Raw genomic sequence first — 14,930 nt, forward strand, 5'->3', positions numbered from 1 at the left:
ACTGGGATTCGGTGCAATTTAAGTTCTGCTTTTCCAAAAAATAAAAATACCTATCTGCAATGAAAAATTCCTTGGACAGGACAGAGGGATTTTGACTCTGTATTTAACCCCAGACAGTATTTGTGTTGTGAGTGTTTGATGGGCAGTGTAGATGGACCTTTACTCTGAAACACTGGAATTCAGTCTCATGGCTGATTTTATCACATGCTTCAGAATAATAATTGACATTGTACATCTCGTGTGTGTCTCAGTGACATTTCTGAAACATGTACAGCACAATCTCATCCTGTTTCTGTGTCTCTCTCTCTCTCTCGCTGAAATTAGCTGGTCCATTTCCTAAATTACCACTGACTAGATTTCAAAAGGGCTCCATTGCCTGTGAAGCAGTTTGTGATACCCAAAGGTTATGAAAAGTGCTTTAGAAATATCTGTCCCCAAGCTGCTGAGAGGATGTTCAGAGTCAGTGTGTGACTTGGGTCACACACAGGCCAGATACACCTCTCCAAGTTAAAGGTGGAGAATGGATCTCGCTCCATTTGAAAGATGAATTGACCCAGTCTGTCTGAGTTTGAGTATCTGTGTTTCTGTACACGTGTGTGTGTGTTGGGGGGGGGGGGGGGGTTATGTGTGGCATTCTTTACGCGGCACTGGAAGTTACACGGTAGCACAGTGGTTAGCACTGCGGCCTCACAGCTCCAGAGCCCCAGGTTCGAATCCCGGCTTGGGTCGCAGTCTGTGCGGAGTCTGCACGTTCTCCCCTTGTCCGCGTGGGTTTCTCCCGGGTGCTCCGGTTTTCCCCCTGACGTCCCGAAGGACGTGCTGTTTGGTGAATTGGACATTATGTATTCTCCCTCAGTGTACCCGAACAGGCGCCAGAGTTTGGAGACTAGGGACTTTTCTCAGTAACTTCATTGCAGTGTGTGACTGTGTGTCTGTGTGTGTATGTGTGTGTGTGTGCGCCTGTGTGTGTGTGTGCCTGTGTGTGTGTATGCCTGTGTGTGTGTGTGTGTCTGTGTGTGTGTGTGACTGTGTGTCTGTGTGTGTGTGTGTGTGTGTGGGGGGGTGTGTGTGCGTGTGTGTGTGTGTGCCTGTTTGTGTGTCTGTGTGTGTGGGTGTGTGTGGGTGTGTGTGTGCCTGTGTGTGTGTGTGTGCCTGTGTGTGTGTGCCTGTGTGTGTGTGTGTGTGTGTATCTGTGTGTGTGTGTGCCTGTGTGTGTGTGTGTGCCTGTGTGTGTGTGCGTGTGTGTGTCTGTGTGTGTCTGTGTGTGTGTATCTGTGTGTGTGTGTCTGTGTGTGCCTGTGTGTGTGTGTGTGTGTGCCTGTGTGTGTGTGTGTGTGTGCCAGTGTGTGTGTGTGCCTGTGTGTGTGTGTGTGTGTGTGCGTGTGTGTGTGTGTGTGTGTGTGCCTGTGTGTGTGTGTGTGTGTGTCTGTGTGTGTGTGTGTATCTGTGTGTCTTAGTTTGACTTTGTTGAGTACTGATTGAAGATAATGAGATAGAAAGTTTGATAGAAAGTTTGGCAGCATTGTCGGTGTAAACAATAATGACAGAGACAGTGTGAACCCTGAAGAGAGCGCCATACCTGGGCCCACTCCCCTACCCCGTCGCTGTCACCCCACCTAACCTGAACATCTTTAGATACTGTGGGCAATTTGGATTGATCACGGCCAACCCACCTAACCTGCACGTCTTTGGACGGTGGGAGGAAACCGGAGCACCCGGAGGAAGCCCACGCAGACACGGGGAGGACGTCCAGACTCCGCACAGACAGTGACCTAAGCCGGGAATCGAACCTGGGACCCTGTAGCTGTGAGGCAGCAGTGCTAACCACTGTTCAGTCCCGGCTCTGGGTCACTGTCCATGTGGAGTTTGCACGTTCTCCCCGTGTTAGCCTGGGTCTCACCCCCACAACCCAAAGATGTGCAGGGCAGGTGGATTGGCCGCGCTAAGTTGCCCCTGAATTGGAAAAACTGAACTGGGCTCTGAATTTATTGTAAAAATCTTTTTATTGCCATTTCCACAAGTCTGTGCATTGCGGCTAGTTTACATTTCTCAGAGAGTGAAAAGGCTTTCTCTTACGTTTCTATAGTTACAAACTGTTGCCGTTCAGTTCGGCGTGTCTGCCCCCCCCCCCCACCCCCCTTTCCCTAACCCTTCCCCTCTCTCCCCCGCAGACCCTCCGTGATGTCCTTCCGGGCCGACCTGGTGTGTGACCCCCTGCTCCTTGTTTACCCCCTTACCCCCCCCTTTCTTTTCTCCCTCCATCGGTTTCAGCCGTGTTCTTTCAGTGGATTGGGGGGGGGTTCCCCCTCCCCATCTCTCTCAGTGGGGGGAGGGGTCCCCCCTCTCCATCCCTCTCGGTGGGGGGGTGGTTCCCCCCCTCTCCATCTCTCTCGGTGGGGGGGGGGGATGTTCCCCCCTCTCCATCTTCCCTCGGTGGGGTGAGGGTTCCCCCCTCTCCATCTCTCTCGGTGGGGGGGTGTTCACCCTCTCCATCTTCGTCTGTGGGGGGGGGGTTCCCCCCTCTCCATCTCTCTCGGTGGGGAGGGGGTTCACCCCTCTCCATCTCTCTCGGTTGGTGGGGCGGGGGTTCACCCCTCTCCATCTCTCTCGGTGGGGGGGCGGACCCCCTCTCCATCCCTCTCGGTGGGAGGTGGTTCCCCCTCTCCATCTTTCTCTCGGTGAGGGGGGTTCCCCCCTCTCCATCCATCTCAGTGGGGGGGGATTTCCCCCTCTCCATCCCTCTCGGTAGGGGGGATCCCCCCCTCTCCATCCCTCTCGGTGGGGAGGTGGCTCCCCCTCTCCATCTCTCTCGGTGGGGGTTCCCCCCTCTCCATCTCTCTCGTGGGGGTGGGGGTTCCCCCTCTCCATCTCTCTCGGTAGGGGTGGGGGTTCCCCCCCTCTCCATCCCCTCCTGGTGGGGGGCTTCCCCCCTCTCCTTCTCACTCGGTGGGGGGGGGGCTTCCCCCTCTCCATCCCTCTCGGTGGGGGGGGTCCCCCCTCTTGATCTCTCTCGGTGGAGGGGGGTCCCCCTCTCCATCCCTCTCAGTGGGGGTTGGGGTTCCCCCCTCTCCACAACTCTCGGTGGGGGGGGGGGATTCCCCCCCTCCATCTCTCGGTGTGGGGGGATTCCCCCTCTCCACCTCTCTCGGTGGGGGGGGTTTCCCCCCTCTCCATATCTCTCGGTGGGGTGGGGGTTTCCCCCCTCTCCATCCCTCTCGGTGGGGCGGGGGTCCCCCCTCTCCGTCTCTCTCGGTGGGGGGTCCCCCCTCTCCATCACTCTCGGTGGGGGGGGGGGTTCCCCCCTCTCCATCTCTCTCATAGAACATTACGGCGCATTACAGGCCCTTCGGCCCTCGATGTTGCGCCGACCTGTGAAACCACTCTAAAGCCCATCTACACTATTCCCTTATCGCCCATATGTCTATCCAATGACCATTTGAATGTCCTTAGTGTTGGCGAGTCCACTACTGTTGCAGGCAGAGCATTCCACACCCTTACTACTCTCTGAGTAAAGAACGTACTCTGACATCTGTCTTATATCTATCTCCCCTCAATTTAAAGCTATGTCCCCTTGTGCTAGACATCACCATCCGAGAAAAAGGCTCTCACTGTCCACCCTATCCAATCCTCTGATCATCTTGTATGCCTCAATTAAGTCACCTCTTAACCTTCTTCTCTCTGACGAAAACAGCCTCAAGTCCCTCAGCCTTTCCTCATAAGATCTTCCCTCCATACCAGGCAACATCCTGGTAAATCTCCTCTGCACCTTTCCAATGCTTCCACATCCTTCCTATAATGCGGCGACCAGAACTGTACGCAATTCTCCAAATGCGGCCGCACCAGAGTTTTGTACAGCTGCAACATGACCTCATGGCTCCGAAACTCAGACACTCTACCAATAAAAGCTAACACACCGTACGCCTTCTTAACAACCCTCTCAACCTGAGTGGCAACTTTCAGGGATCTATGTATATGCACACCGAGATCTCTCTGCTCATCCACACTGCCAAGAATCTTACCATTAGCCCAGTACTCTGTCTTCCTGTTATTCCTTCCTAAATGAATCACCTCACACTTTTCTGCATTAAACTCCATTTGCCACCTCTCAGACCAGCGCTGCAGCTTATCTATGTCCCTCTGTAACTTGTAACATCCTTCCGCACTGTCCACAACTCCACCGACTTTAGTGTCATCTGCAAATTTACTCACCCATCCTTCTACGCCCTCCTCCAGGTCATTTATAAAAATGACAAATAGCAGTGGACCCAAAACAGATCCTTGTGGTACACCACTAGTAACTGGACTCCAGTCTGAACACTTCCCATCAACCACCACCCTTTGTCTTCTTCCAGGTAGCCAATTTCTGATCCAAACTGCTAAATCTCCCTGAATCCCATGCTTCCGTATTTTCTGCAGTAGCCTACCGTGGGGAACCTTGTCAAATGCTTTACTGAAATCCATATACACCACATCAACTGCTTTACCCTCATCCACCTGTTTCTCACCTTCTCAAAGAACCCTATATGGTTTGTGAGGCACAACCGACCCTTCACGAAACCGTGTTGACTATGTCTAATCAAATTATTCCTTTCCAGATGATTATACACCCTATCTCTTATAAACCTTTCCAAGATTTTGCCCACAACAGAAGTTAGGCTCACTGGTCTATATTTAGCGGGGTTGTCTCTACTCTCCTTCTTGAACAAGGGGACAACATTTGCTATCCTCCAGTCTTCTGGCACTATTCCTGTTGACAAAGATGACTTAAAGATCAAAGCCAAAGGCTCTGTAATCTCCTCCCTAGCTTCCCAGAGAATCCTAGGATAAATCGTATCCGGCCCAGGGGACTTATCAATTTTCACCCTTTCCAGAATAGTTAACACCTCCTCCTTATGAACCTCAAGCCCTTCTAGTATAGTAGCCTGAATCTCAGTATTCTCCTCGTCAACATTGTCTTTTTGCTGTGTGAATAGTGATGAAAAATATTCATATAGCACCTCGCCTATCTCCTCAGACTCCAAGCACAACTTCCCACTACTGTCCTTGACTGGCCCTACTCTTACCCTAGTCATTCTTTTATTCCTGACATATCTATAGAAACCTGACATATCTATAATGAACGGACATCGCGCAACAATCACCAGGCAGGAATGTTCCCTTCCAGTCGGGGAACACTTCAGCAGTCAAGGGCATTCAGCCTCTGATCTCTGGTTAAGCGTTCTCCAAGGCGGCCTTCAGGACCCGCGACAACGCAGAATCGCCGAGCAGAAACTTATAGCCAAGTTCCGCACACATGAGTGCGGCCTCAACCGGGACCTGGGATTCATGTCGCATTACATTCATCCCCCACCATCTGGCCTGCGAAATCGTACCAACTGTCCTGGCTTGGTACAATTCACATCTCTTTAACCTGGGGTTACCCCATCTCTGGATCTGTAAAGATTTAATCACCTGCTAATGCTCGCATTCCTAGCATTGTTTGGCATCTTTGAATTTGTCTGTACATATGTTTCTGGAACAGACCTCTTCATTCACCTGAGGAAGGAGCAGCGCTCCGAAAGTTAGTGACATCGAAACAAACCTGTTGGACTTTAATCTGGTGTTGTAAGACTTCGTACTGTGCTCACCCCAGTCCAACGCCGGCATCTCCACATCATATCTATAGAAAGCTTTAGGGTTATCCTTGATCCTACCTGCCAAAGACTTCTCATGTCCCCTCCTGACTCTTCTTAGCTCCCTCTTTAGGTCCTTCCTAGCTAACTTGTAACTCTCGAGCGCCCTTACTGAACCTTCATGTCTCATCTTTACATAAGCCTCCTTCCTTCTTCCTCTAGACAAGTGTTTCGACTGCCTTAGTAAACCACGGTTCCCTTGCTCGACCACTTCCTCCCTGCCTGACAGGTACATACTTATCAAGGACACGCAGTAGCTGTTCCTTGAACAAGCTCCACATTTCCATTGAGCCCATCCCCTGCAGTTTTCCTCTCCGTCTCGGTGGGGGTGGGGGGAAGGGTCCACCCTCTCCATCTCTCTCGGTGGGGGAGTCCCCCCTCTCCATCTCTCTCGGTGGGGGGATCCCCCCTCTCCATCTCTCTCGGCGGGGGGGGGGGGGGGGTCCCCCTCTCCATCTCTCTCGGTGGGGGAGTCCCCCCTCTCCATCTCTCTCGGTGGGGGGTCCCCCTCTACATCTCTCTCGTTGGGGTGGGTCCACCCTCTCCATCTCTCTCGGTGGGGGCAGGGTTCCCCCCTCTCCATCTCTCTCGGTGGAGGGGGGGACCCCCCTCCATCTCTCTCAGTGGGGGGGGGGGTCCACCCTCTCCATCTCTCTCGGTGGAGGGGGAGTTCCCCCCTCTCCATCTCTCTCGGTGGTTGGGGGGTTCCCGCCTCTATCTCTCTCGGTGTGGGGGGGTCCCCTCTCCATCTCTCTCGCTGGGGGAGTCCCCCCTCTCCATCTCTCTCGGTGGGGGGTCCCCTCTCTCCATCTCTCTCGGCGGGGGGGGGGGGTCCACCCTCTCCATCTCTCTCGGTGGAGGAGGAGTCCCCCCTCTCCATCTCTCTCGGTGGGGGGACCACCTCTCAATCTCTCTCGGCGGGGGGGGGAGGGGGTCCACCCTCTCCATCTCTCTCGGTGGAGGGGAGGGTGGTTCCACCCTCTCCATCCCTCTCTCGGTGGGGGGGGGGTTCCCCCTTCTCCATCACGCTTTGTGGGGGGTCTCCTTCTCCATCTCTCTCGGTGGGGGGAGGGGGGTTCCACCCACTCCATCTCTCTCTGTGGGGGGGGGGTCCCCCTTCTCCATCTCTCTCAGTGGGGGGTCCCCCCTCTACATCTCTCTCGTTGGGGGCAGGGTTCCCCCCTCTCCATCTCTCTCGGTGGAGGGGGGGACCCCCCTCCATCTCTCTCGGCGGGGGGGGGGGTCCACCCTCTCCATCTCTCTCGGTGGAGGGGGAGTTCCCTCCTCTGCATCTCTCTCGGTGGGGGCAGGGTTCCCCCCTCTCCATCTCTCTCGGTGGGGGGGACCCCCCTCCATCTCTCTCGGCGGGGGGGGGGGTCCACCCTCTCCATCTCTCTCGGTGGAGGGGGAGTTCCTCCCTCTCCATCTCTCTCGCTCTGGGAGTCCCCCCTCTCCATCTCACTCGGTGGGGGGTCCCCTCTCTCCATCTCTCTTGGTGGGGTGACCCCGTCTCCATCTCTCTCGGTGGGGGGGTCCCCCCTCTCCATCTCTCTCGGTGGGGGAGTCCCCCCTCTCCATCTCACTCGGTGGGGGGTCCCCTCTCTCCATCCCTCTCGGTGTGGGGACTCCCCTCTCCATCTCTTTCGGCGGGGGGGGGGGGGGGGGGTCCGCCCTCTCCATCTCTCTCGGTGGGGGCAGGGTTCCCCCCTCTCCATCTCTCTTGGTGGGGGGGGACCCCCCTCTCCATCTCTCTCGGCGGGGGCGGGGGGGGAGGGGGTCCACCCTCTCCATCTCTCTCGGTGGGGGCAGGGTTCCCCCCTCTCCATCTCTCTTGGTGGGGGGGACCCCCCTCTCCATCTCTCTCGGCGGGGGCGGGGGGGGAGGGGGTCCACCCTCTCCATCTCTCTCGGTGGAGGGGGAGTTCCCCCCTCTCCATCTCTCTCGGTGGGGGGGGGGACCACCTCTCAATCTCTCTCGGCGGGGGGGGAGGGGGTCCACCCTCTCCATCTCTCTCGGTGGAGGGGGAGTTCCCCCCTCTCCATCTCTCCCAGTGGGGGGAGGGTGGTTCCACCCTCTCCATCTCTCTCTCGGTGGGGGGGGGGGTTCCCCCTTCTCCATCACGCTTTGTGGGGGGTCTCCTTCTCCATCTCTCTCGGTGGGGGGAGGGGGGTTCCCCCCTCTCCATCTCTCCCAGTGGGGGGAGGGTGGTTCCACCCTCTCCATCTCTCTCTCGGTGGGGGGGGGGGTTCCCCCTTCTCCATCACGCTTTGTGGGGGGTCTCCTTCTCCATCTCTCTCGGTGGGGGGTTCCACCCACTCCATCTCTCTCTGTGGGGGGGGTCCCCCTTCTCCATCTCTCTCAGTGGGGGGTCCCCCCTCTACATCTCTCTCTTTGGGGGCAGGGTTCCCCCCTCTCCATCTCTCTCGGTGGAGGGGGGGACCCCCCTCCATCTATCTCGGCGGGGGGGGGGGGTCCACCCTCTCCATCTCTCTCGGTGGAGGGGGAGTTCCCCCCTCTCCAACTCTCTCGGTGGGGGCAGGGTTCCCCCCTCTCCATCTCTCTCGGTGGGGGGGACCCCCCTCCATCTCTCTCGGCGGGGGGGGGGTCCACCCTCTCCATCTCTCTCGGTGGAGGGGGAGTTCCTCCCTCTCCATCTCTCTCGGTGGGTGGGGGGTTCCCGCCTCTATCTCTCTCGGTGGGGGGGGGGTCCCCCTCTCCATCTCTCTCGGTGGGGGAGTCCCCCCTCTCCATCTCACTCGGTGGGGGGTTCCCTCTCTCCATCTCTCTTGGTGGGGGGGACCCCGTCTCCATCTCTCTCGGTGGGGGGGTTCCCCCCTCTCCATCTCTCTCGGTGGGGGAGTCCCCCCTCTCCATCTCTCTCGGTGGGGGAGTCCCCCCTCTCCATCTCACTCGGTGGGGGGTCCCCTCTCTCCATCCCTCTCGGTGGGGGGACCCCCTCTCCATCTCTCTCGGCGGGGGGGGGGGGGGTCCGCCCTCTCCATCTCTCTTGGTGGCAGGGGAGTTCTCCCCTCTCCATCTCTCTTGGTGGGGGGGACCCCCCTCTCCATCTCTCTCGGCGGGGGCGGGGGGGAGGGGGTCCACCCTCTCCATCTCTCTCGGTGGAGGGGGAGTTCCCCCCTCTCCATCTCTCCCGGTGGTGGGGGGGGGGTGGTTCCACCCTCTCCATCTCTCTCTCGGTGGGGGGGGGTTCCCCCTTCTCCATCACGCTTTGTGGGGGGTCTCCTTCTCCATCTCTCTCGGTTGGGGGAGGGGGGTTCCACCCACTCCATCTCTCTCTGTGGGGGGGGGTCCCCCTTCTCCATCTGTCTCGGTGGGGGGGTTCCCCTTCTCCATCTCTCTCGGTGGGGGGGGGGGAGGGTGTTCTCCCCTCTCCATTTCTCTCGGACTCTGCGTCTCTCCGTCTCTCTCTGGGACTCTGCCAAAACAAAATCCACAATCAGCAGTCGGCCATTTTCTGTCAGTTCACCGGAGCCATTTTATGTCAGTTCACGGTGGCCATTTTACATCAGTTCGCGATAGCCATTAGTATGTCAGTTCACAATGGCCATTGTATGTCAGTTCACAATGGCCATTGAATGTCAGTTCATGGTGGCCATTTTATGTCGGTTCACGGGAGCCATTTTCTGTCAGTTCACAATGGACAGTTCATGTCAGTTCACGGGGGCCTTTTTAGGTCAGGTCGCAATGGCCATTTTATATCAGTTCACGGTGGCCATTGTATGTCAGTTCACAATGGCCATTTTATGTCAGTTCACAACGGCCATTTTATGTCAGTTCACGGTGGCCATTGTATATCAGTTCACAATGGCCATTTTATGTCAGTTCACAATGGCCATTTTATGTCAGTTCACAATGGCCATTTTATGTCAGTTCACAATAGTCATTTTATGTCAATTTGCAATGGCCATTTTATGTCAGTTCACGGTGGCCATTGTATGTCAGTTCAGAATGGCCATTTTATGTCAATTTGCAATGGACAGTTTATGTCGGATCACGGGGGCCATTTTATCTCCATTCACGGTGGCCATTTTATGTCAACTCACGGTGGCCATTTTATGTCAGTTCACAGTGGCCATTTTATGTCAGTTCACAATGGCCATTTTATGTCAGTTCACGGGGGCCATTTTATGTCAGGTCGCAATGGCCATTTTATGTCAGTTCATAATGGACAGTTTATGTCAGTTCACGGGGGCCATTTTATGTCAGGTCACAATAACCATTGTATGTCAGTTCAGAATGGACAGTTTATGTCAGTTCACAATGGACAGTTTATGTCAGTTCACGGGGGCCATTTTATGTCAGGTCGCAATGACCATTGTATGTCAGTTCAGAATGGACAGTTTATGTCAGTTCACGGGGGCCTTTTTATGTCAGGTCGCAAAGGCCATTTTATGCCAGTTCACAATGGACAGTTTATGTCAGTTCACGGGGGGCATTTTATGTCAGGTCGCAATGGCCATTGTATGTCAGTTCACAATGGACATTTTATGTCAGTTCACGGGGGCCTTTTTATGTCAGGTCGCAATGGCCATTTTATGTCAATTCACGGGGGCCATTTTATGTCAGTTCACATTGGCCATTTTATGTCAGTTCACGGGGGCCATTGTATGTCAGTTCACAATGGCCATTTTATGTCAGTTCACGGGGTCCATTTTATGTCAGTTCACAATGGCCATTTTATGTCAGTTCACAATGGCCATTTTATGTCAGATCACGGTGGCCATTGTAAGTCAGTTCACAATGGCCATTTTATGTCAGTTCACAATGGCCATTTTATGTCAGTTCACTATGGCCATTTTATGTCAGTTCATGGTGGCCATTGTATGTCAGTTCACATTGGCCATTGTATGTCAGTTCACAATGGCCATTTTATGTCAGTTTGCAATGGCCATTTTACTCAGTTGACGGTGGCCATTTTGTGTCAGTTCACGGTGGCCATTGTATGTCAGTTCACAATGGCCATTTTATGTCAGTTTGCAATGGCCATTTTATCTCAGTTGCGGTGGCCAGTTCATGTTTGGTTCACGGGGGCCATGTTATGTCAGTTCACAGTGGCCATTTTATGTCAGTTCACGGGGTCCATTTTATGTCAGTTCACAATGGCCATTTTATGTCAGTTCACAATGGCCATTTTATGTCAGTTCACAATGGCCATTTTATGTCAGTTCACAATGGCCATGTTATGTCAGTTCATGGTGGCCATTGTATGTCAGTTCACAATGGCCATTTTATGTCAGTTTGCAATGACCATTTTTTCTCAGTTGACGGTGGCCATTTTGTGTCAGTTCACGGTGGCCATTGTATGTCAGTTCACAATGGCCATTTTATGTCAGTTTGCAATGGCCATTTTATCTCAGTTGCGGTGGCCAGTTCATGTTTGGTTCACGGGGGCCATGTTATGTCAGTTCACAGTGGCCATTTTATGTCAGTTCACGGGGTCCATTTTATGTCAGTTCACAATGGCCATTTTATGTCAGTTCACAATGGCCATTTTATGTCAGTTCACAATGGCCATTTTATGTCAGTTCACAATGGCCATTTTATGTCAGTTCATGGTGGCCATTGTATGTCAGTTCACAATGGCCATTTTATGTCAGTTTGCAATGACCATTTTTTCTCAGTTGACGGTGGCCATTTTGTGTCAGTTCACGGTGTCCATTGTATGTCATTTCACAATAGCCATTTTATGTCAGTTTGCAATGGCCATTTTATCTCAGTTGCGGTTGCCAGTTCATGTTTGGTTCACGGGGGCCATGTTATGTCAGTTCACAGTGGCCATTTTATGTCAGTTCACGGGGTCCATTTTATGTCAGTTCACAATGGCCATTTTGTGTCAGTTCACAATGGCCATTTTATGTCAGTTCACAATGGACAGTTTATGTCAGTTTGCAATGGCCATTTTATCTCAGTTGCGGTTGCCAGTTCATGTTTGGTTCACGGGGGCCATGTTATGTCAGTTCACAGTGGCCATTTTATGTCAGTTCACGGGGTCCATTTTATGTCAGTTCACAATGGCCATTTTGTGTCAGTTCACAATGGCCATTTTATGTCAGTTCACAATGGACAGTTTATGTCTGTTCACGGGGGCCCTTTTATGTCAGTTCACAATGGCCATTGTTTGTCAGTTCACAATGGCCATTTTATGACAGTTTGCAATGGCCATTTTTTCTCAGTTGACGGTGGCCATTTTGTGTCAGTTCACGGTGGCCATTGCATGTGAGTTCACAATGGCCATTTTATGTCAGGTTGCAATGGCCATTTTATCTCAGTTGCGGTGGCCAGTTCATGTTGGTTCACGGGGGCCATGTTATGTCAGTTCACGGTGGCCATTTTATGTCAGTTCACGGGGGCCATTTTATGTCAGTTCATGGTGGCTATTGTATGTCAGTACACAATTGTCATTTTATGTCAGTTCACGGTGGCCATTTTATCTCAGTTCACAGTGGCCATTTTATGTCAGTTCACGGGGGCCATTTTATTCAGTCGATGGGGGCCATTTTATGTCAGTACATGGTGGCCATTTTATGTCAGTTCACGGTGGTCATTTTATGTCGGTTGACGGGGGCCATTTTATGTCAGCTCGCAATGGCCATTTTATGTCAGTTCACGGTGGCCATTGTATGTCAGTTCATGGCGTCCATTGTATGTCAGTTCACAATGGACAGTTTATGTCAGTTCACGGGGGCCATTGTATGTCAGTTCACAATGGCCATTGTATGTCAGTTTTCAATGGCCATTTTATGTCAGTTCACAGTGGCCATTTTATGTCAATTTACGGTAGCCATTGTATATCAGTTCACAATGGCCATTTTATGTCAGTTCATGGTGGCCATTGTATGTCGGTTCACAATGGCCATTTTATGTCAGTTCACGGGGTCCATTTAATGTCAGTTCACGGTGGCCATTTTATGTCAGTTCACAATGGCCATTTTATGTCAGTTCACAGTGGCCATTTTATGTCAATTCACGGTAGCCATTGTATATCAGTTCACAATGGCCATTTTATGTCAGTTCATGGTGTCCCTTGTATGTCAGTTCACAATGGCCATTTTATGTCAGTTCACGGGGTACATTTTATGTCAGTTCACGGTGGCCATTTTATGTCAGTTCACAATGGCCATTTTATGTTAGTTCACGGTGGCTATTGTATGACAGTTCACAATAGTCATTTTATGTCTGTTCACAATGGCCATTTTATGTCTGTTCACAATGGCCATTTTATGTCAGTTCATGGTGGCCATTGCATGTCAGTTCACCATGGCCATTGTATGTCAGTTCACAATGGCCATTTTACATCAGGTTGCAATGGCCATTTTATCTCAGTTGACGGTGGCCATTTTATGTCAGTTCACGGTGGCCATTGTATGTCAGATCACAATGGCCATTTTATGTCAGTTTGCAATGGCCATTTAATCTCAGTTGCGGTGGCCAGTTTATGTTGGTTCACGGGGGCCATTTTATGTCAGTTCACGGTGGCCATTTTATGTCAGTTCACAGTGGCCATTTTATGTCAGTTCACGGGGGGCATTTTATTCAGTCGAAGGGGCCATTTAATGTCAGTACACGGTGGCCATTTTATGTCAGTTCACGGTGGTCATTTTATGTCGTTTGAAGGTAACCATTTTATTACAGCTCGCAGTGGCCATTTTATGTCAGATCACGGTGGCCATTGTATGTCAGTTCACGGAGGTCATTTTATGTCAGTTCACGGTGGCTATTTTATGTGAGCTCACGGCAGCCATTTTATGTTCATTTACGGTGGCCATTTTATGTCAGTTCACGGCAGCCATTTTATGTCAGTTCACGGCGGTCATTTAATGTCGGTTGAAGGGGTCCATTTTATGTCAGTTCACGGTGGCCATTTTAAGTCAGTTCACGGTGGCCATTTTATGTCAGTTCACGTTGGCCATTTTATATCAGTTCACGGCAGCCATTTTATGTCAGTTCACGGTGGCCATTATATGTCAGTTCACAGAGGCCATTTTATGTCAGCCTGCACTGTCAGTGCTCCCACAACACAGCCAGCACTGTGGCCATTATATGTTAGTTCACGGTGGCCATTTTACATCAGTTCACGGCAGCCTTTTTATGTCAGTACACGGCAACCACTTATGGCAATTTTCAGCAATCCCACAGCCAGCACTGCAAGTGCTCCCCCCACACAGCCAGCACTGTCAGCGCTCCCCCACACAGCCAGTACTGCCAGTGCTCCCACCACACAGCCAGCACTGTCAGTGCTCCACCCACACAGCCAGCACTGTCTGTGCTCCACCCTCCCAAAGCCAGCACTGTCAGTGCACCCACCACACAGCCAGCACTACCAGTGCTCCCACCACACAGCCAGCACTGTCAGTGCACCCCCCACACAGCCAGCACTGTCTGTGCTCCACCCTCCCAAGGCCAGCACTGTCAGTGCTCCCACCACACAGCCAGCACTATCAGTGCTCCCACCACACAGCCAGCACTATCAGTGCTCCCACCACACAGCCAGCACTGTCAGTGCTCCCACCATACAGCCAGCACTGCCAGTGCTCCCTCACACAGCCAGCACTGTCAGTGCTCCCACCACACAGCCAGCACTGTCAGTGCTCTCACCACACAGCCAGCACTGTCTGTGCTCCCACCACACAGCCAGCACTGTCAGTGCTCCCCCACACAGCCAGCACTGTCAGTGCTCCCCACACAGCCAAAACTGTCTGTGCTCCCACTACACAGCCAGCACTGTCTGTGCTCCCACCACACAGCCAGCACTGTCAGTGCTCCCACCACACAGCCAGCACTGTCAGTGCTCCCCCACACAGCCAGCACAGCCATTGCTCCCCTACACAGCCAACACTGTCAGTGCTCCCCACACAGCCAGCACTGCCAGTGTTCCCTACACAGCCAGCACCGTCAGTGCTCCCCCACACAGCCAGCAGTGTCAGTGCTCCCCCCACACAGCCAGCACTGTCAGTGCTCCCCCACGCAGCCAGCACTGTCAGTGCTCCCACCACACAGCCAGCACTGTCAGTGCTCCCCCACACAGCCAGCACTGTCTGTGCTCCCACCACACAGCCAGCACTGTCAGTGCTCCCACCACACAGCCAGCACTGTCAGTGCTCCCCCACACAGCCAGCACAGCCATTGCTCCCCTACACAGCCAACACTGTCAGTGCTCCCCACACAGCCAACACTGCCAGTGCTCCCTACACAGCCAGCACCGTCAGTGCTCCCCCACACAGCCAGCAGTGTCCGTGC

Source organism: Scyliorhinus torazame, chromosome 5 (assembly GCF_047496885.1).
Source record: "Scyliorhinus torazame isolate Kashiwa2021f chromosome 5, sScyTor2.1, whole genome shotgun sequence".
Classification (NCBI taxonomy): Eukaryota; Metazoa; Chordata; class Chondrichthyes; order Carcharhiniformes; family Scyliorhinidae; genus Scyliorhinus; species Scyliorhinus torazame.